At 42.7% G+C, this 20,258-nt stretch overlaps 1 protein-coding gene across 1 annotated transcript in view; it reads left to right on the top strand.

Moving 5' to 3' along the window:
* Window positions 1–20,258, top strand: part of FGF2 (fibroblast growth factor 2) — a 61,901-nt gene that overhangs the window by 26,065 nt on the left and 15,578 nt on the right. The window lies entirely within an intron of this gene.

Genomic DNA, 20,258 nt, shown 5'->3' with positions numbered 1-20,258 from the left:
ATTCAATTCCCAAAGCCATAGAGGTAGTAAATACTGGGGGTAGGATTTGAACCCCAATTTTCTGAGTTCAGAATCATTGCTCTTTGCATTAGACCATTCCACCTGTCTACTAGCTCAGTTAGGAATTTGACCTCAGCTCAAGTACCGTCTCTTCATGAGGCTTCCCTTTTGTTAGAGGCCCTTCCCACTCAATTACCTTATGTCGACTTGTATATATTATGTATTTATTTGTTTGTGGTTTTGCTTTTCCTCCTATGAAATGTAAGCACATTGAGGACAGGGAATGTTGTGTTTTCATCTGTTTTCTTGGTACCTAGCATTCTGCCTGTCACAAAGCAGCCACTCTGTAAACTCGAGGTGATTGACTGATTTTTTTAATATAGCCCAAATGATTCTTCTCTTCAGTATTTAAACCTTCCATAAGATAGTACACAACTAGGTGGCATGGTGGGTAGAGTGCCAGGCCTGGAGTCAGGAAGACTCTTCTTCATGAATTCAAATCCAGCCTCAGATACTAGCTGTGTGACCCTGGGCGAGTCACTTAACCCTGTTTGCCTCAGTTTCTCATCTGTAAAATGAGCTAAAGAAGGAAATAGTAAACTATTCCAGTATCTTTGCCAAGAAAACCCTAAATGGAGTCACAAAGTGTCAAATGCAACTGAAATGACCAAACAACAGCATATATAGTGATACTCTGGCTCATTCTCCCAAAACAAGACCAGCTAAATCTCTCCCTCTTGGTCCTAGGGTTTGTCTGAGAGGTTCAGGTCTTTCCCTAATGCTATCCTTTCTGATGTGTTCTCGCCCCACTAAGGGCTTATTTAGGCCTTGTCTCTTCACTTGAACAAAGCCAGACAGGAAGGGGGACCAGCCTTGCTTTGGATGGTCAGTGCTTTTTGAATGGCTGCTAGTTCTCTTTACAGTCAATCAACAGAGTTCACTCTGTGCCTGGTGGACCAAACTAGTTACCGGCTAGTCTGTGCATGCTCCAAATCACGCAGCAGGGTCCTTCCATTACATTCGTTACGCCCTTCCTGACACAGGGTTCCCAGCCTCTTCTATGTGAGGCCTGTATCAGCCAAGCCTGTTGTACTGGCCTGTACTGTTATGCACGTATAACTCTTCTCCTGTTTTGGGCTGCATCAGTCGACTTTCTGTTAAGTGGTTAATTACCTGACACTTGTAAATACTTGGCTTATTTTAAGTTTTCAGGTATTCACTGATTGGACATGGTAGCTGTATATTTCCATTCTATATAGAGTTTTATGCAGTTAAATTAGGCACTATTTAGAAGCAGTATGATGTAATGTTAAGAGAAGTGGCCTCAGAGTCAGTAGGACTTGAGTTTAAATCTTGCCCCAAACGCCTACGAGCTGTGTAAATCTGGGCAAGTCCTTTAACCTCTTTGTGCCTCAATGTCTTCATCTGTAAAATGGGGGTGGCGTTGGACTCTGTGGCCTTCTAATGGTCCCTTCTGGTTTTAAAGCTAGTATTGTTTGCCAGACATCTGCCCACTGGGAGGCGAGCATTGCCTGAAGCAATGAAATTACAGGCTAGGAGGAAAAAAAATCTTTAATGTCAGGAAATAAAATCTGCAGAGAAGAGAGTTCCTTCACACTCTGGTTACAGTACCAATCTCCATCTGGTTGTTATTTTTAATTAATTCTGGCCTTGCTCTGATTTTCTTAGCTTGTGACTTTAGGTAGCGGCCTGGGCAGCACCGCCAAAGTCACTAGGTTGTCCCTCCCTCCACAGCTGCCCTCCGGGGTCCCCTCTCTTCTTGGTCATCTCCATTTGTCTCTCCTCTCTTGCTCAGTCCACCCAGCACATGTCATTCAGGGGAGGCAGGCAAGAGTTTTCCTCCACGGGGCCTCTGCAGAAGTCTTGGAGATGGGCCTCGTGCTCTTGGCCCGTGTCTCGGTTTTCCGATGTAGAGAAGGCAGCAACGCTCGTCCTTGGTGGAGAGACGTGCTGCTCGGACCTTCTTCAGAAGAGACATATAAAAGTTGCTCTTGTCCCTGGTCTCCTCTGAAAGGTTATCCCCATTCGGATCAAGAGAGAGAAGGAAGAGGCGGTGAGTTGCTGGAACGCCAGGACTGCCTGTGCTGGCCTTCCCCGAAGGCCCTCCTTTGCCAGGCTCTCACACACACGCTGCTCTGTTTTCTGTGCTGGAGAGGCCCAGACTGTGTGATTTTTGTAGATGAATGTGAACTTTTCAAACCAGAATAGAAGTTCTGGGAATGGGAGGCCCCACCCCCCCTTGGCCTGCTGCCCCTTTGGGGAGGTGGGGTCTTGCAGGGTCAGCCCAACTGGCTTCCTTTGTCCATGGGGCACTTTAGTGTTGAGGGAAGCTTCAGATTCTCACAGCTCTTCCAAGAAACATTTCCAAAAGTGGGAGCAAAGAGCCAAGAGCAGGCTGGAGCCTGGAGGTGCCCAGTCTTCTGGAGATGCTGAGCGGCTTGTTTTAAACGCTTCTTGGCCATGGTTTTTGCTCTTGGCCCTCGATCTGTAAAGCTGTCCTCTCCTCCTGGCTTCTCTGGTCTTAATGGGGACCCTATTTAGCAACTCCTTGGAGGTATTTCGAAATCATCAACACAAGTCCTTCTAATGTTTTCTAAACATGCCTCTCATAGCCGCGTGACTTTGGTCAAGTCACCGCCCTGCTCAAGTCACCACCTGTTTCCTTCCCTGTAAAGTGAGACAGTTAGACTGGACAGCCTCTGAGGTCTCTTCAGATCTGACTGGAGAGCTGGCCAAGGATTTCTCAGGTGAATTGATCACTTTTGAAGGTGAAGAGTGTCTGGACCTTTGATTTTATTAGTATAAGGGAACTCCTAGTGAGGAGATTCCTTCTACCAATACAGAGAGCATAGTGTTAGAGTTGTCTGAGAAGCTGAGGCTACGTGAGTAGCCCAGAATCAGCCAGCACATGTCTGAGGCAGGATTTGAACCTGGGTCTTCCTGACTCTGAGTCCAGCTCTCCATTCACTACACCATACTGCTTCTTATTTGTCATTGTAAAGCTATAAAACAGACCCAGTAGCTACTGCTCACCCTTAAAAGTATAAAACAAGGCCAACATTTTAGGATTGTCATATTTAGATTGCATATCCAGGGGCATGCCCATAAATGTTTAACTGGCTCTCTGGGGGGGAGGTGCCCATGATACAGCCATAAGTTTAATTTATATTATTAACATTTTCTCCATCACTTTCTTAGGTCCAGACAATCAACAGAACAGTCAATCAAGCCCTGATTTGATCTGTGTCCAAGATGTCAAAGTTCATCGAAAATTTAACAATCAGCTCTCCTGAGCTAGCTTGAGAACGCCTGTGGGTAGTGTCTTACAAGGGAGGAAACCGAACCTTAGACAGTTCAAGTCACTGGGCCAAGGCCAAATAGAGAGCAGATAATAAAACGAGCCACTATTCAAGTCCCGGGCCTTCTCTGGCCAAGCTTTGTGCCCTTTTCACTGCTGTTTTCCAAAGAATGGAAGCGGCCTAAGCTTCATTTTACCTATTGCTTTCAATCTTCATTACCATTGGACCAAAAGAACGTGTGCAAATTTGTACAATGTGTAAAAAGACTATAAAAATGTAAGTGAAAAGTACCCCAAATGGTGCTGAAGGCTGTGTAAGGAGAAAGGTGGGGAACCGTGGCTGTGGAATGTTGCATACATGGTCAGGCAGGCACTGATGTTTGTTTCTACTTAACTTTTTCTTTGTGACAAGGGAAGGCTCATGGTGGGGGGGTGGGGGGGAATGAGAGGTGGGGGAGCACACCCAGAAATAATGATGACATAAAAATGAAGGCACAAATGTAACTAAAAACAATACCTTTTCTGCTACCAAACATTTATCTCAGCCATAAATAAGAAAAATGGTTTTATTTTAATTTTATTTCCTCCCCCAATACCATTAGCTATGAGGGAAGTATAGTATGAAAGTCACAGGTTCACTTACAATCTTCTTTTCTTCTCTTTGTGAAATACATGCGCCTGCTGATCTTTTTGTGTTCTTAACAAAAAAAGAGAATTCAAGCTAAAAGCTAGAGGCCCAGATGATATGCAGGCTGACTGATTGACCCCTGAATAATTGAGAATGTCACAGCCAGAGCAGATTAGGAAAGCATTGCAGAGTAGTGGTTCCTTTTGGAATTGTTTCCAAGAGTTATCCACCAACTGTCAGTCATTGTGCCGACGTATTGTGTGATATTGGAAATCATTAGGTCCGGGGGCTGGGATGCTGCACCCACTCCCTCTCCCTATGGGGCTAGTCTGCTCTGGATCCATGCGATCTAGACAACATTCAGGCCTGGGGGAAGCCTGATAGGAAGAGGCTGAGTCCCCCTTTCCTTGCATTCTTTGGCTCTAATAGTCCCCCAACCTGGTGCACTGGTGACAAAATATTTAAAACAGGTTTTGGCTCATGTTTAGTTTTCCCCAAAGGGGTAGGGGGAGAGAAGAAAATTGTTCAATGGGCAATATGAATCAGGTATGGGACGGGTATTTATTTCCTATACATGAAAGAAATGCTAAAAGATAAAAGACACAGCATTCATTGACAAAACGACTTAAAATGGGATTTATTAACCCAACCTATGACTGAAATTTCATCTAAACATGAAGCAATTTCCAGGACTGATGATTAGCCATTTTGAATATCACCCTGGCTCTGCACTGTCTCTCTCAAAGTCCGTGTCTTCTGGAAAGTTAGCCTAGGGCTTTGGCTTTTTCCTCTTGGTGGTCATCTTTAATGAAGATGCTTCCCTTGTCACCATTCAGATCCACTCATTGGACCCAGGAATTCTGGACCTCTTAAACTCACTAGGTCACTTTCAATCCTGGAATAGCCACCTCGAGAACAAAGTTTGGTCACCAAAATGGAGAAGGAAAAACAAAACTGAAAAGGTAGTGAACAATTCAGAGGCAAGCTGATCTGCCTAAGTCCATGCTTCCCATGGGAGCAGCCACATGGTATGGGGAAGGAGCACCACCCACCATCCCCTCACCTCCTCATGGGGTGAAAGTACTATTCGTCTTAGGGAATAGTTGCAGCAGGAGAGAAAGTCAGAAGCCGTTTCTCCTTTTTAAAAGTCCATTGAGTCATTGGATCTTCCATCTCAGTAGCTGATGAAGGGATTACTTTGTCATTTCAAAGTATCCATGTCTTTCAGCAAGGATTCACACGCATGGCTGGGTCATCCCCAAGTCTCCCAAGCACTGAGCTAGCACGCATGGTTGGCTGGAACCAAGAAGGTCAACTCTGATCAAGCTCCAGGCAGGGCCTTCATTACACTCCAAATGGAATCAGTAAGACTGAGTGCACTCCCAGGGACAAAGCAGCAGGAACTAATGGGTCAGGAGAGCTCTGGATCCCGATCAGACTCTTCTTGGCTGTGTGACCTTGGGCCACTAAGGTTTCCTCTCTGAATCTCAATTTGACCATCTGCCAAAAGGGGATAACAATACTCACGTGGCTACTTTCTCATGGCTACTATGAGAGAGTGTTTTATGAGTCTTCAAGTGCTAGGTTAATGAGAGATGCTGTGGCATGTAACTGATGAGAATGAGTGGAGTTTGTTGGATTGTAGCTGTGTGTTATGGGGAAAGTCCCTCTACCAGTGTAGATAGACACCTTTTCTGTATCTATAACCTGAGAGTTGCTTGGGTCACTGAGACATAAAATGACTTGTCTAGAGCCACTATGCCTCAGAGATGGGTCTCGAACCCCTGAGCCAGTGCTCTATCCACCATTCCATACTTCCTATCAAGAAATTCCTTAAGTTAAGTCAGGCAGGCTGGTAGAATTTGAAGGGTGATACAAGATGAGATATAAATAATTGGAGGTACTTTGCCCTCCCTTGGACCTCTTCCCATGATTCAATGGCTCCTCCCAGAATTTCATTGGCCAGCCATGTCTCATTCTTCTCCAGGATGTACACAGGACTCTCTCTACCATCCCCCTTCACCAGATATCTTTGTGCCACCCCCAGCCCCTTTTCGTGTGTTGTCTTCCCCCATTAGACCCTAAGTTCCTTGAGGGTAGGCATGATCTGTCTACTTTCATTTGTATCCCCAGTACTTAGCAAAATGCCTGGTACATAGTAAGAGCTTAATAAATGAATGCTTGTTACCTGACTGTTGTTGTTCAGTCACTTCTCAGTTGTTTCTGACTCTTCATGACCCCATTTGGGGTTTTCTTGGCAGAGTCAATGGAGTGGTTTGCCACTTCCATCTCCAGCTCATTTTACAGTTGAGGAAACTAAGGCAAACAGGGTTAAGTGACTTGCCCAGGGTCACACAGTTAGTAAGTGTCTGAGGCAGGATTTGAACTCAGACAGATGAGTTTTTCTGACTCCAGGCCCGTGTTCTATCCAGTGTGCCATCGGGCTGCCCTTGTTTCCTGACTGACTGATAATTAACACTACATTCCCAATTAAGAAACCAGATGAACTTTCCTTGATTACTCATGGAACCATCCAAGTAGCTAAGTTCCCAGAATTCCAGAGATGGGTGGGAGCTTCAAGGTCATCCAGGGACCAAATCCTAGGCCAATTCCCTCATTTCAAAGATGGAGAAACTGAGTCCCTGAGAAGTCATAGGATTAGTATAGGAGGAAACTTGGCCCTTGTTCATCCTCTTCATTTTATGCATTCTGAAACTGAGGCCTACAGAAACCAAATAGCTTACACTATTAGCTGGCATATTCTTTTTATTTAAAACACCTCTTCCTCTTTTTCAACATGTGTTGGTTTTGTGAAGAGGAATCTATTTGGAAATTATCTAATTCTGATGACACTTGGTAAATTTGAGACCAGCTTTTGTTCTTGTTTGGAGCTGCTGTATTGAGGAGACACTGGGGTATTTTGGGGAGAGCTAAGTAGCTAAAACTTCACTATGCATGCTCAACCACAGTTCACCACTACTCCAGGTTGGCAGGACATCGTGGCTTCACTTAGACTACCTCTGGGTTGCAAGCCAGGGGAATTCCCTAGAGGCCAGGCGAGGCAGATCCATCCTGCAGCCACTGAGAGATGGAGAACCTTTGCTGAGGGAAAGTCTTCTCATCTCCACCCAATCTACTGGAGCTGTCAGTGGGAGAGTTCTTGGAATCCTGTTCTCTCCCTTTTTCTCCTCCTTAGTGCGCTTCTGTCCCTGGTGGCTACTGTGCCTGCTGTGAGGCAGCTGAGACATGAGAAGACTTAGCTTCCTGTATTACACCCTTGAGCTGAAATGTCACAAGGTGCCAGATGGGCAAAGAGAGTCCTTACTCTTCCATGTGCCATCCGCCTGTCTTTGGATAGCTTTGGCATTAGAGCAGTCTGTCTATTGAATGGGGTTGGCTGAGTGTGCCACAGGGTACGCTCATACCTGTCGGCCAGCCAGAGCAAATACTTTTTAAGTTTGTGAAGTCATAAATCCAGTGGGGGACAGGCTTTAGAGGAACAGGAAGTGTGGTAACTGGTTGTTTTTATGGACTAAAGCTGCCTGTGGCTGCCCTGTGTTGGCAGAAGACAGCAGTCATTCATTAAAAATAATTTTTAAAAATTGTTCGCTTTTAGATGGTTTGGCTTGGAGGAAAGAAAGATCTTTGGCACACCATGGGGACTGTGGTAACAATGTTGTGTATTTATTTTAGCTAGTCTTATGAAATGCAAACAAAGCCTCCATTCTGAGGGTAAGGAGAACATTTCTATTTTACAAATATGAAAACTGAGGCAGAGAATTAAATAGATTGAAGAAAGCTACATTATATTAATAAGTCAATCCAAATGGTTCCTAAGACTTGTTGATTCCACCTTTAGAATATCTTTTGACTCCATTTCTACTGATCACCGTAGTGATCATTTCTTACCTGCACTACTGTAATTGTTTCAGAATTGTTTTTCTGCCTTCAAACTCTCCCCTCTCCAATACATTCAAGTCAATTTGACAAGCATTCAACAAACATTCTATGTGCATCTGTTAAACACCTAATAGCACGAGGGAAGGCACTGGTGGAAAGCAACCTGCTCACAAATAAAGAGAAACTAGGCACGTAACCTCTGGTCTAGGGACCCCCAATCTTGGGCCTTAAAAAGTCTGATTTGGAGGTACTCCTAAAACATCAATATCTCTTTGGGTTTCTTATTATACCCACCCAAAGTATCTTTGAATATAACTTGTGCATGTTTATCTCTATATTTTGACAAACACAGACCTCTCTATAAAAGTGTCCTTGGCTCCTGTATAAACACTCAAGGTAACAAATTTATATTAGGTAGAGATCAACTTTTATTTTACCCCCCAGAAAATTACAATAATGGGGATGAGGATGAGGATGAGGATGAGGTAGAGGAAGGAGGAGGGGGAGGAGGAGGAGGAGGAGAAAGAGGAGAAGATGATGATGACATAATTTCTGAAAAATTTTCAGGACCAATTGAATGTTGAAATCACGGATGAAATGTATGCTTTTTGACTACTTCACATGATACATTATTTTTGTTGTATTTAAGATTTTTATAAAATTGGGACAAATTCATTTCATTTGAATAAAAGTAAGCCAATTATTTTCATTGATTGATGGAAGACGTCAGTGGGAGCACACTGGTTTTGTTAAAAAGGTGGGGAGAAGGTATCCCTACATCCAATTTGAAAATCACATTGTATGCCTCTTCATCACCTTTTCATGTGATGCTGAATGGGACTGGAGGAAATCATTATAAAATCCTAACTAGGTCAACTACGAATTTATGTCATCTAATCTCAATTGGGCCCTGAATGTAGCAAGGCAATGATTTTACTCCTCCTTCATTGGGTCTCTCCATACTCTCCACAATAGCCATTCCAAACCTTCCCTTCTCTCGTTAAAGCTTTCGCAGCTCTCCTCTTCTCTACCTTCTCAGCTGAGGTATATTATCTCATACTTGACTGAACTCAGATCATTCTCAAACTCACTCTTCACTATGCCACCTAGTTGTATCCTTTTGGTGTGGCGATGACCCTGTGTTCTTGAAAGCTATTCCAGTGAAGGGCCCCTAGCAGGTGATACTACACTGAGAAAACCTGGATTACAAATTCAGTAGTGGAATATATCTCTTCTTTGTGTGTGTGTGGATCAGCCTGGGGAAGTTAAGAGAGTTTGATTACCAGCTTGGCACTGGGTGATGAATTTTTTTTTCAATCACAAGGAAGTATGGGAAGAGAAGGGAACTTGTTCTTTTTTTTAAAGCTCATTAATAATGCATAAACTGGGGGAGAGTCCTCTTAGTGGGAGGGTGAAGGTCCATGCAATCATTGCCCCCTCCCAACTTAAATAAACAAGCAAGATGCTATATATACTCTAATACTGTTATCAGGTGAGAACACAGCTATTGAATCAATCAAATAGAGACATTAAACTAAGTGCCAATAACCTAATTCATCATTTTTAAAGGAATGAAAGCTATTGGATACAATAAAATAACCCAACATGAGTATATTGGGATTGGCTGAGGACACACCCAGTCATGGCTTGTATTTCTTGAATGAAATAGTGAGCAAGGAGAACCTGGGCAGTTAGGTGGTGCAGGGTCATGAGGACTCATCTTTCTGAGTTCAAATATAGCCTCAGATATTTCCTACCTGTGTGACCCTGGATAAGTTGCTTAACTCTGTTTGCCACAGTTTCCTCATTTGTAAAATGAGCTGGAGATGGAAATGGCAAACCGCTCCAGCATCTTTGGCAAGAAAACCCCAAATGGCGTCAGGAAGAGTGAGACACAACTGAAATGATCGAACAACAACAAGAGAATCCTGGGTATTCAAATATAGGGAGGGTCTAGATTGAGAATCATTTGAGGGTGGGATGGAGAAGAGCCTCTGTCTCCTCCTCTACCTCCACCAGAGGATGATCTTGTCAACTTCTCAAAATTGGATTTTGGCTTTCCCATTGGTATCCTAGCAGTGCCCCTAGAGCGACAGTGTCTGGATCGAGAGTCAAAGAAAAACTAGGTTCCTGGAGGGAAGGAAGCTTGAGGACTCTACAAGAATCCCAGCAGAGAGCTGCATCATGGCCAAGGGGACTCTGTGAGAATCCCCCAAAGGGACAAATGGATTTCTGGCAGTCAGCAGCTGAATAACCTCATGTGTTCTCTGATTGGTCAAAGGCCAAGTGGGAACAACCTAATTAATCAATCTGAAAGGAATGAAAACCATTGGATACTTGGACTCAGTGGTATTTGTGTAAGACGTGGCCCTGGTTTTTGGTTTGTTTATTTGCTCATTTGTTTGCTTGCTTGAGGTGTAATGAGAGGGATCTCAGTTCCTCCCCTTTAGACAGCTCCTTGGCTTTGCCCCGTGACCTTTCCCCTCTGCCTTCCTACTTTGTTTCCCTCTTCAGCCTTCCCTCACTCAAATCAAAGTAAACTTCCAGTCATGTCATCATTTCCCAGATGTCATGGTCCTCTTCGAAAATGAAGGACAAACAACCTAGCTCTCTAAGGTATTCACTCAAATATTCTGAAGTGTGCCATCTCATGCATGTGGCTGTGGCTCTTCCCTGAAGAGATGCACAGTGAAACCTAGCCTCGCCTGTTCATCCTGGGTCACTCTTATCCAGGTCTTCCAACACCCAACACATGGCAGCCCTTCCCCACTTTTTCTTGACATCATGATGCTGTTGATGAAGAACATGGGACTGAGTAGCTCTGGCTCATCTCTTGTGACCAAACTATTTGCATCATACATTTTCTTTGGTGAAATTCTTTTCCCTGACTCTTCTTGGTATTTCTCTTCCTATGAACCATTCATCTCTCCCCATTGCCCTTTGGGAAACAATAATTTTTGATTCCTCAGAGGACATAGAGACACATGACCCATAGCCATACCATAATACACACTCATCACAAAATGTGTCCTATTAATAGAGTTCTCTGTTTTTATTGCTTTTCTCTCTTCTTGTTATGGTCATTTTCAGTTGTGTCCAACTCTCTGTGACCCCATTTGGGCTTTTCTTGGCCAAGATACTACAGTGGTCTGCCATTTCCTTTTCCAACTCATTTTACAGATGAGGGAACTGAAGTAAACAGGGTTTGGTGACTTGCCCACGGTCACAAATCTCAATGACTAAGTCAGTCAGACAACAAACATTTAAGTACCTACTATGTGCCATGCATGTGCTAAGTACTTTCCAACTATTGTCCTATTTGAGCCTCATAACAACCCTGGGAGGCAGGCATTATTATTATCCCCATTTTACAATTGAGAAAATTAAAGCTGAGAGGTTGAATGACTTGCCCAGGGTCACACAGCAAATAAGTGCCTGAGGCTAGATTTGAACTCAGGTCCTCCTGACTCTAGATCCAGTGCTCTATTTGCTGAGCCACCTCACTGCCTCATGAAGGCAGGGCCTATATCATACTTAACTCTTTATCCCTCCCAGCATCTACCACAGTAGGGTCATTTGAAGACATGAACTTATTGGATGATTATGCCTCTTTCATTAATTTTCTTTGGAGAGGTAATTGCTGTCCCCATGCTATAAATACAATCCTTACTTAGTGAGAGTGAGGCTCTGCTTTTTGGGAACAGAGGGCGGAAATGTTTCCTTTGTGTGAGCGGCTGAAGAGGTAGCTTGCATCATTAAGACAGAATTTCCACAGACTGGGGAAAACGTGCTGGGTTTCCCATTAACCTGCATAAATACTATAGCACACATTGATGGATGTTTTATTGTTTTCAGGTGGTGGGCCGAGACTGGGCCTTCCCAGGTTAGACACAAAAGGAGCTGAACCCTTTTACGTTTCAAAGGAGGAGGTGGTGAATTCATCCCACATTCTTCGGGAGATTTTTGTCAGCTGGCCTGTTCAACAAATTGCTTCATTTCCTGAAAAATGTAGGGAATGTCTGCCTAGCATCGTTCATCTGTTTTCTAGGGGCAGGATTAGATTAGACATTAAAAAGATCGTTTGACCTCCAGTCTTTTATGATTCCTCCATCTTTAGATTGTATTAATAAAAAGAGCTAAATTTTAATAGCATTTTAAGATCTGCGAGATGCTTTACTCCTCTCAAAAGATCCTCTTGACCAGTCTGTGAAATAGGTGCTTTTATTATCCCCATTTTTAGATGAGAAAACAGGCTAAAAGGTATGAAGTGACTTGCCTAAAGTCACATAACTAGTAAGATTCTGAGGCAGGATTTGAACCCAGGTTTTCCTGACTACAAGGATAGCCCTCTACACTATGCCATCTAGCAGCCATATATTTATATACTTTCTTCCACGTTAAGAGACAGGGGGCTTAACTATTAAAAGACAAATTAAATTATAGCTTTAGAAAGAGAAGGGATCTTAGAGGCCATCTGGTCCAACCTCCTCATCTTACAGAGGAAGAAATGGGATTAAAAAAAGAGAGGTACCTGGGGTTGATATTAAATGCCCTTTTATGTATATGTGTGTGGGGGGAGGGAGAAGAGAGAAGGAAAGAGAGAATGAGAGATGAGAGAGAGATTAGAGGGATGGGAGAGAAAGAGAAAGGGGGAGAGAGAGAGACAGAGAGACAGAGACAGAGAGAGACAGAGAGAGAAGACAAGAGGGAGGGAGAGAGGGAAAAAAGGAGGAGGAGGAGAGAGAGAGGGAGAGGGAGAGGGAGAGGGAGAGGGAGAGAGAGGGAGAGAGAGAGAGGGAGAGAGAGGGAGAGGAAAAGAGGGAGGAAAGGCAAGAGAGAGGGAGAGACAGAAAAAGGGAGAGAGGGAGAAAGAAAAAGAGAGGAGAAAGAGAAAGAGGGAGAGGGAGAGAGAGGGGGAGGGAAGGAGAGAAAAAGAGAAAATGGGGAGGAGAGAGATTGGAAAGAAGGAGGGAGAGGAAGAAAGGGAAGAAGAATAAGAGGGATGGAAGAAGGAGGTGAGAGAGATGAGAGAGGAAGAGAGATGAGAGAGACAGGAGAGACAAAGACAGAACAAGGGAGGGAGGGAGCTATGGAGACAGAGAGAGAGAGAGAGGCAGTGAGAGAGAGGCAGAAAGAGAGAGGGGGAGTCAGCTTTTGATTATTCATGCTTATGAAAGGAAGCAAAGCCATGGCTAAAGCAAAATTTGTCAATATCCCCAAGTCACTTGTATTTATCTCTAGAATTCATTTTAAGTACAATAAAGACCCGATTAAGAAGGAGCTGGGAAGTTGTCTGTCCTGTTCTCTTTCTTAGTAACTCCCTACAGTCTAACATCATGTCTGAAATAGTCAGCCCATTCTTAGACATATGCAAAAAGCATCAGCCTAGGCAGAGCTGCCCTCTCTCAAACTTTCCTTGGAGCAGATGGTTAGATGAAGTTATGAGTTCAAACACAATTTCTCTGAGCCCCCAGTGAGGAAAATTCCTAACATTTAGGAAGACACTAGGCTCTCTGTCTTTACATTTCTGTCTATTTCTAGTTAATCCCTGGCCTCTTTGTGTTTAGGACCAAATTCAGTTTATTTTAAATATATGAGTAATGAAATAGCAGGTTATTTCTATAGTGTCTCAATAAGCAATGGAAGGAGGAAGCAGGGAGTGAGGTAAGAGCCAACCTCTTTTTAGGGCTTTTTTTTCAGGGCTTGAATAGGTAGCTGACACTGGTGGCATCAGCCCAAGTCTTCTGCTCTGAGATGTCTGTAGGGCTCACGGTCCCTCTTGATATCTTCCTTCTCAACCACAGTCTTTCTCTTTCTCCTTTTCTTGATTGCCCTTGGGCTGCTGGTTCTTTCTGGTTCACCTTTATAGGATCCCACTCTTTCTTCTCCACTTCTAAACCCTCAGAATATTTATCTGCTTCTGAGGCAGTCTATCTTTTATACAAGTTTTTTATGGAGTGGCCAAGTCTCATATGTTATAACTTTGATTGATTTAGTCCTGCTTTTGATTAATCTAATCATAAGGTATTCTTATCTAGCAAAGGAAATTACTTTTAAGTGTGATTGGATAATTAACAGAATCCAGGCTAAGGGCTTTGTATATTATCCAAGAGACAATAGGAAGCCACTGAAAATTCTTAAGCGGAAGAGTGACTATGGTCAGACCTGTGCTTAAAGAGGATTATTTTGGCAGATATGTGGATGGTAGATAAAAAAGGGAAAAAATTGGAAGCAAGGAGTTTAGTGAAAAGGCTATTCCAAAAGTCCAGGTGAAATATGATAAAGGCTTGAATTAGGGTGGTGGGTATGTAAGTGGAAAGAAGGAAATGTAAATGATTAAAACGGGGTGATGGTGACTGAGAGGGAAGAATCCAGCAAAATTCCTAGGCAGTTAATCTCAGTGACCAGAAGGATAGTGGCACCACTGAGAGAAATAGGGGAGATTAGAGGAGTGGGTTTAGTGGGGAGAAAAGTATTTCCATGTTGAGTAGCAATGCCTATGGGACATCCACGTGGAAATGTCCGGTAGGGAGATGGTTATGTGGAATTGATGCTCAGGGGAGATTAGGGCTGGATATAGCAATTTGGGAGTCATCAACATAGAGATAGTAATTGAACCTATGGCTGCTCACAAGATAACCAAGCAAGAACACAGAGAGAAAAGAGAGGAAGGATCAGGGCATAGCTAAGGAAAACGCCCCAAATTAGGGAGTAGGACAGAGAATGACATCAAAACTGGGGGGAAAATCTTTGCAGTGTTTCTTTGATAAAAGTCTGATTTGCAAGATGCATAAGGAATTGATTCAAATTTATAAAAATTAGAGCCCATTCCTCAAGTGATAAGTAGTCAGAGAATTTTGAAGAAATATAAATTATGACAGCCATATGAAAAATGCTACACATCTTTATTAGAGAAATACAAACTAATACAACCCTGAGTTTCTACCTCACATCCATTAGATTGGCAAAGATGACCAAAAAAGGGAAACGTCAAATGTTAGAAGGACTATGGGAAAATAGGCACATTGATCTACTGTGGTGGAGCTGGGAATTGGTACCACCATTCTGGAATGCAATTTGCAGCTAAGGTCCCTTAGGTACTAAACTGTGCATAACCTTTGACTCTCATTCATCATAGTACTAGTCCTATAGCTCACAGAATTAAAAATAAAAAGTAAAGGGCTGCATATGCACAAATATATTTGTAGCAGCTTTTTATAGTGACAAAGAACTGAAAACTAAAGAGAGCCCATCAATTGAGGAAGGACTGATCGAATTAGGGCATCTCAATGTAATGGAATACTATTGTGCTGTAAAATAGAAAGGGACCAGCAAGCTCCTTTTACACATGCTCATATAAACATGAATAACATGTTATGGTGACATTACATGGCACTATGAAAGTTTTTGATGTAGTTGGCATTAGTTATTTCATGTAGATAAAGCATTTGTTAAGCGTTCACTGACTGCAAGGCCTGCTTGCTGTTTGTCCTTTGTTCTGGAAGAGAACCATGACACCAGGGAGGTGATGCCATGACATGCAAGTGAATTGGATTTAAGTGAGGGAGAGCTGTGCAAAGTCACCAGCCTCACTTTCTCTTCCAGAGCCGTCTGGGTCCAGTGGCCAGATATGGATCAGGACAACTGGAAATTGCCCAGCGTGCAGTAGGGGACTCTGGCCTTTTTAAGCTAAGGTCTTTAACAGGTCTCAGTTTGACTGAGGCAGTGCCCATTCAGTGATTAAGGCTTAATAAGAATTGAGGCAGAAAATGGCCTCTTTACCTAGTCAAAAAAAAAAGGTACTGTACTAAGTAAACAATATACTTTGATTCTTGGAAAAGTTCTGGTTATTCATAACATTCCCAAACCTTATGTTTTAATAAAGGTGTTTGGAAATAGGGAAAAAAAGAAATAAAGGGACAATTTCAGAGAAATCTAGGAAAATTTGCATAAACTGACAGAGAAAGGAGCAGAAGCAGGAGAATAGTTTATGTAGTAATAATAATATTGTAAAGATAAACAACTTTGAAAGATTTAAGAATTCTGATCAATGCAATAACTACCAATGATTGCAGATAATTCTAGCACTTAGCACAGTGCCTGACACATAGTAGGTGATTAATAAGTGTTTGTCAACTGACTGACTGATAGAGGCCTGATGATAGAGTATGCTATGTAGCTACTCCTTACAGAGAGGTGATGGATTCAGGGTTCAGAATGTGCCATATTTCAACGTGGGAACTTGTTTTTCTTGACTCATCAAACTTCTTACAATGGTTTTCTCCCCCTTAATGTAGGATGAAGGTAAGAGGGAGAGAAAACCAACACTCTTTAATTGATAAAGTAAAATTGAATTAAAGTTACATTTTTTAAAAAGACCAATGACTATAAATGAGTCTAGAAGGAGTAGTCAGATGTAAGATAGGAAGAGAACTAAGAGAAAGCAAAGAGCATCCAGAAGGAAGAGGATAGTCACGACAGTGTCAGCACCTACAGAGATTTAGCAATTTGGCTGCCGCTGGTAATCTTAGAGCAGTTTCAGCTGAGATTGCAAGGTGTTGAGGCATGAGAAGTAAAGGAAAGGCGCCAAAGACACAGGCAGAGGAGAGTTGATCTTAACAAAGAAGAGAGCCTCATCTTGGTCAGAAATTGGAACAAAGGAGGAGACTATGAGGGAATATGTCAAGGACTATCGAGGTACATAATAGGAATAAAGCAGAAACTCAGAATAGATGGTCTCTATTTTCCTATTAAATAGAGGAAGTCTTGCACTAAGAGGTCGAGAAAGAGGGTGCTTTAGGGGGTCTGAGGAGAGAAGATAAGGTTTGCAATAACCTTGGTGGGGAGTGTGTTGGGGAAGTCAGTTGGGGAAGAATAAAAAGAATATTTTGTAGAAGGTGAGGTCCCAATTAAGATGTGTTAACCAGGCGTTGGAGTTGTGTAAATTCTCTCTAAATCTGCTCAATTGCCTGAGGATGAAGAAATGATGAACAAGGTGGAGGGAGAGAAAGATGAAAGGTTAGGAGTTTGTGATCAGAGAGGAACTTCAGCCTTCTGGATTAAGTTAGTGTCTTTAACAGGAGATGGTGAGATCAATCAATCAATTAACATTTATTAAGCACCTACTATGTTTCAGGTGCTAAGCAAATGGAGATATAAAAGGGGGCAACATTCCTGCCCTCCAGGAGCTCACAATTTAAGGGGCATCCTTGTGTGTGGATATGATAGAATGATGGTATGGCTCATGGGACTTTAAAGAGACCAGAATGTTTGAGGGGACAACAGTGTACATATTGAAAACCCTAAGAGTGGGGGCAGGAGTTCAGGAGGAGAGGAAACCTGTAAGAGAGGTACTGGACTCCTTGAGAAATAAAGAGAAATATCTGGTAAATGACTGCCACCAACATCCAAAAAAGGTGATCTAAACAGATCATAGAGATGGCAGAGGGTTAGTCTGATGGTGGTGGTGGTGAGGAGCAAAAAGTATGTCTATTCTATGCCCAGCATTCTGGCAGACATAGAGAAGAAGCAGTGCCTTCTGGGGGTTAGCCATATGTCCATGTGTAAAGGAACAAAAGAAGAGATTTAAGATGAAGAAACAATAGAACAAGGTTTCCAGAGGTCACAAGGAATGAGAAGGAAGAGCAGAGTATTGAATATATACCGATTCACTTGACCATTTTTAATAGAAATTTCTCTTCCTCTCTGGTCTCTACAACAAAAGTTGACACATGGATGGGCTGCGTTTAGCTTCATGGAAATGTTGGCTGAATTTTTTTTTAACGCTTGTTCTGAGCACCACAACATAAAATAACCAAATGTCTACTGAAGTTATTCTTGTCTTTGTCTTAATCCTCGTTCCGCTTGACTTCTCTGATACTCTTCACCAGGCTTTAGTGACATTGCTTTTTCCTGATTCTGCTCCTACCTGTTTGACCCTCTTTCCCTCCTCATTTCTACCTTCTGGCTGCCTTGGCATCATCCTGCAAGACTCAGCTCAAATCTCAGGATAGGAGGCCTTTCTATTCCTCCTCTGCCCCATTGGAAGTGCCTTCCCCTTGAAATTATCTACCATTTATGTGGTATGTATCTTGTATGTACACAGTAATGTACATAATATCTCTCTCATTAAGCTATGAATTCCTTGAAGGCAGGGACATTCTCTGTGTTCTCAGCACTTAGTATGGTGCCTGGTACATAGTAGGCATTTAATAAATGGGCATTGACTTACCGACTATCCAAAATTATCTCTGCTTCACTAAGAGAAACTTTTCCGTTTAACTACAACTTTCGTCTCTCTTTCTTCGGGTTTCATTATATATCAGGAATGTCAAGAATGGTATGATTCAGTTCCTCCAGTCACATTTAAATTAATGTTGATAGGGGAGCCAAAAATAATGTGATTCTTAACCCTCTCTTCTTTTCTAATACTTGGTCAGGGTCACTTCAAAAGCTGAAGGGGCAGCACAGAACTGAGGGCCGTTCTGTAGTCTTCTCTTCTTCCCCTTTCTCTCCCCTTCCTTTCCCTCACCCTCCTTCTCCCTCCCTCCCTCTCCCTTCCATCTCCTTTTCTCATATTGCTGTGTTCAATTACCAGTAAGCCTGAACTGAGCTGGTCTGGCCCACAGAAAGTAGACAGTTTGGTGCATCGACCATTCTGAGAGCCCCACCTTCCCTGGTAGAACCTTCTAGAGTTTACGTGTTGCTGGCAAAGCCTCAAGAACCCAGAGCTGTTCTGTGCCCTGAAGTGATGTCAGAGTTGGCTTTGTGAGTATTGCCTGTAAATAAACACACCAGTGCACAAAGAGAAGAGAGGTGAGGAGGGACTCCAGCAAATGTTAATAAGTCGACCATGCCAGTATTTGTATTAACATCTAAATGTTGTCTTTGATTGAAACGTGAATACTTTGGGTTTGAATGGTTTTAATCTTTGTTTTGTGTAATCAGCATTTTGTTGGTGACTTGTTGAAATCGTTAAGAAAAATGTATTAGGTTTAAAAAAATGTACATTGAGGTGGGATGTCTTAGTACAATTAATATGATAAGTGAGAATTTGTGGGCTAGCCTTAGGTTTAATCATGTTGTATGTGTCATGGATACCATGGATACCTAGAAGTCGGGTGAAGCCTGGGGTCCCTTCTTAGAATAATGCTTTTAAATGCACGAGGAGAAATAAATGGGGTTGCAAAGGAAACCAATTATATTGATAGTTTCTGTGTTCCAATAAAACTTTATTTAAAAATGTAACAATTATTCTTGCTCGAGAACTGTACAAAAACAGGACCACCAGCAGCCAATGGTTGGCTGGCCCAGAGAGAGGGAACACAAGCGAAAGAGAATCCTTTAAGCTCTTGGAGTAGCTGACTGGAGCTTCCCCCTTGCATACTTTCAGACCAGTAATGCCTTGTTGAATTAATGAGTTTTATCTTTATGGTTGTTTCTAGAGAATAAGTGAGCAGCAGTGGGAAACAGAAACTGAATTACCAGATAAACTCTGTATAGATACTTCCCAGAAAGGATAGAAGAAAGATGGAATCTCTAGTCTTTTCTTCATCAGCTGCATGTGATAAATCTATCTCTATGCCTATCTGTATCTCCCCCTCCCTGTCCTAGATATAGCTGCAGCAGCAGCAGCGGCCCTAATGATCCCCAGAAGTTCCTCTTGTCTCTATGTCTTGGTTGCGTTTCCAAACTCCATCCTCTCCTAAGCCTGGTGCTCACTGTTCAACTCTGAGATTTCGGTTTCCCCCTCCTTCTAGAGGAAAGCTGGGAATCCCTGCTTTTTCAGGTACTGACATAGTCCTGGGCAGACTCCCTACCTCCCTTTGATACCTACTCCAGAAGGCTTTTTGGCTCCCAGGCTAAATGGGGCAATCGATATAGAAGAAAAGGAATTAGGCACCAAATGCCATTCATTCCATATCTTTTACAGCTGTGAGGCTGAAATCAGAAGAGGGGAAGAGAGGAGGTGACTGTGGAAAGCAGTCAAAAGCCAAATCAGTATCTAAGGCTAGGGTTCTTAGCCTGGAAGTCCTTGAGTTTGTCATTCTAAAAATATGTAATTGATTTCCTTTGTAATAATCTGCGTTTGATTTTAGGCATTTAAAAAGATTATGCTGAGAAGGAGACCACAGGTTGCGTGAGCCAAAGGGGTCTGGGCCCTAAACATTAAGAATACCTGTTTTAAGGAGAGACAATGCAGGGCAGTGAGAGAACACAGGATGATTTGAAGTTGGAAACCCTGGATTTGCATCTGGGCCCTGCTGACTGTGTGACCTTGGACAAGTAATTTCCTCTGGGCCCCAGTTTCCTCCTGTATAAAAATGAAGGGGTTAAACTAGCTGGTCTCTTAGGTCTCTTTCTGTACTACATCCTGTGAACAAAACATGTAACTAGTTGGTTGAACTCAGG

The sequence above is a fragment of the Trichosurus vulpecula genome, chromosome 6 (genome assembly GCF_011100635.1).
Source record: "Trichosurus vulpecula isolate mTriVul1 chromosome 6, mTriVul1.pri, whole genome shotgun sequence".
Lineage (NCBI taxonomy): Eukaryota > Metazoa > Chordata > Mammalia > Diprotodontia > Phalangeridae > Trichosurus > Trichosurus vulpecula.
Note: the sequence above shows the minus strand (reverse complement) of the source record. Positions and strands in the feature narration are given on the sequence as shown.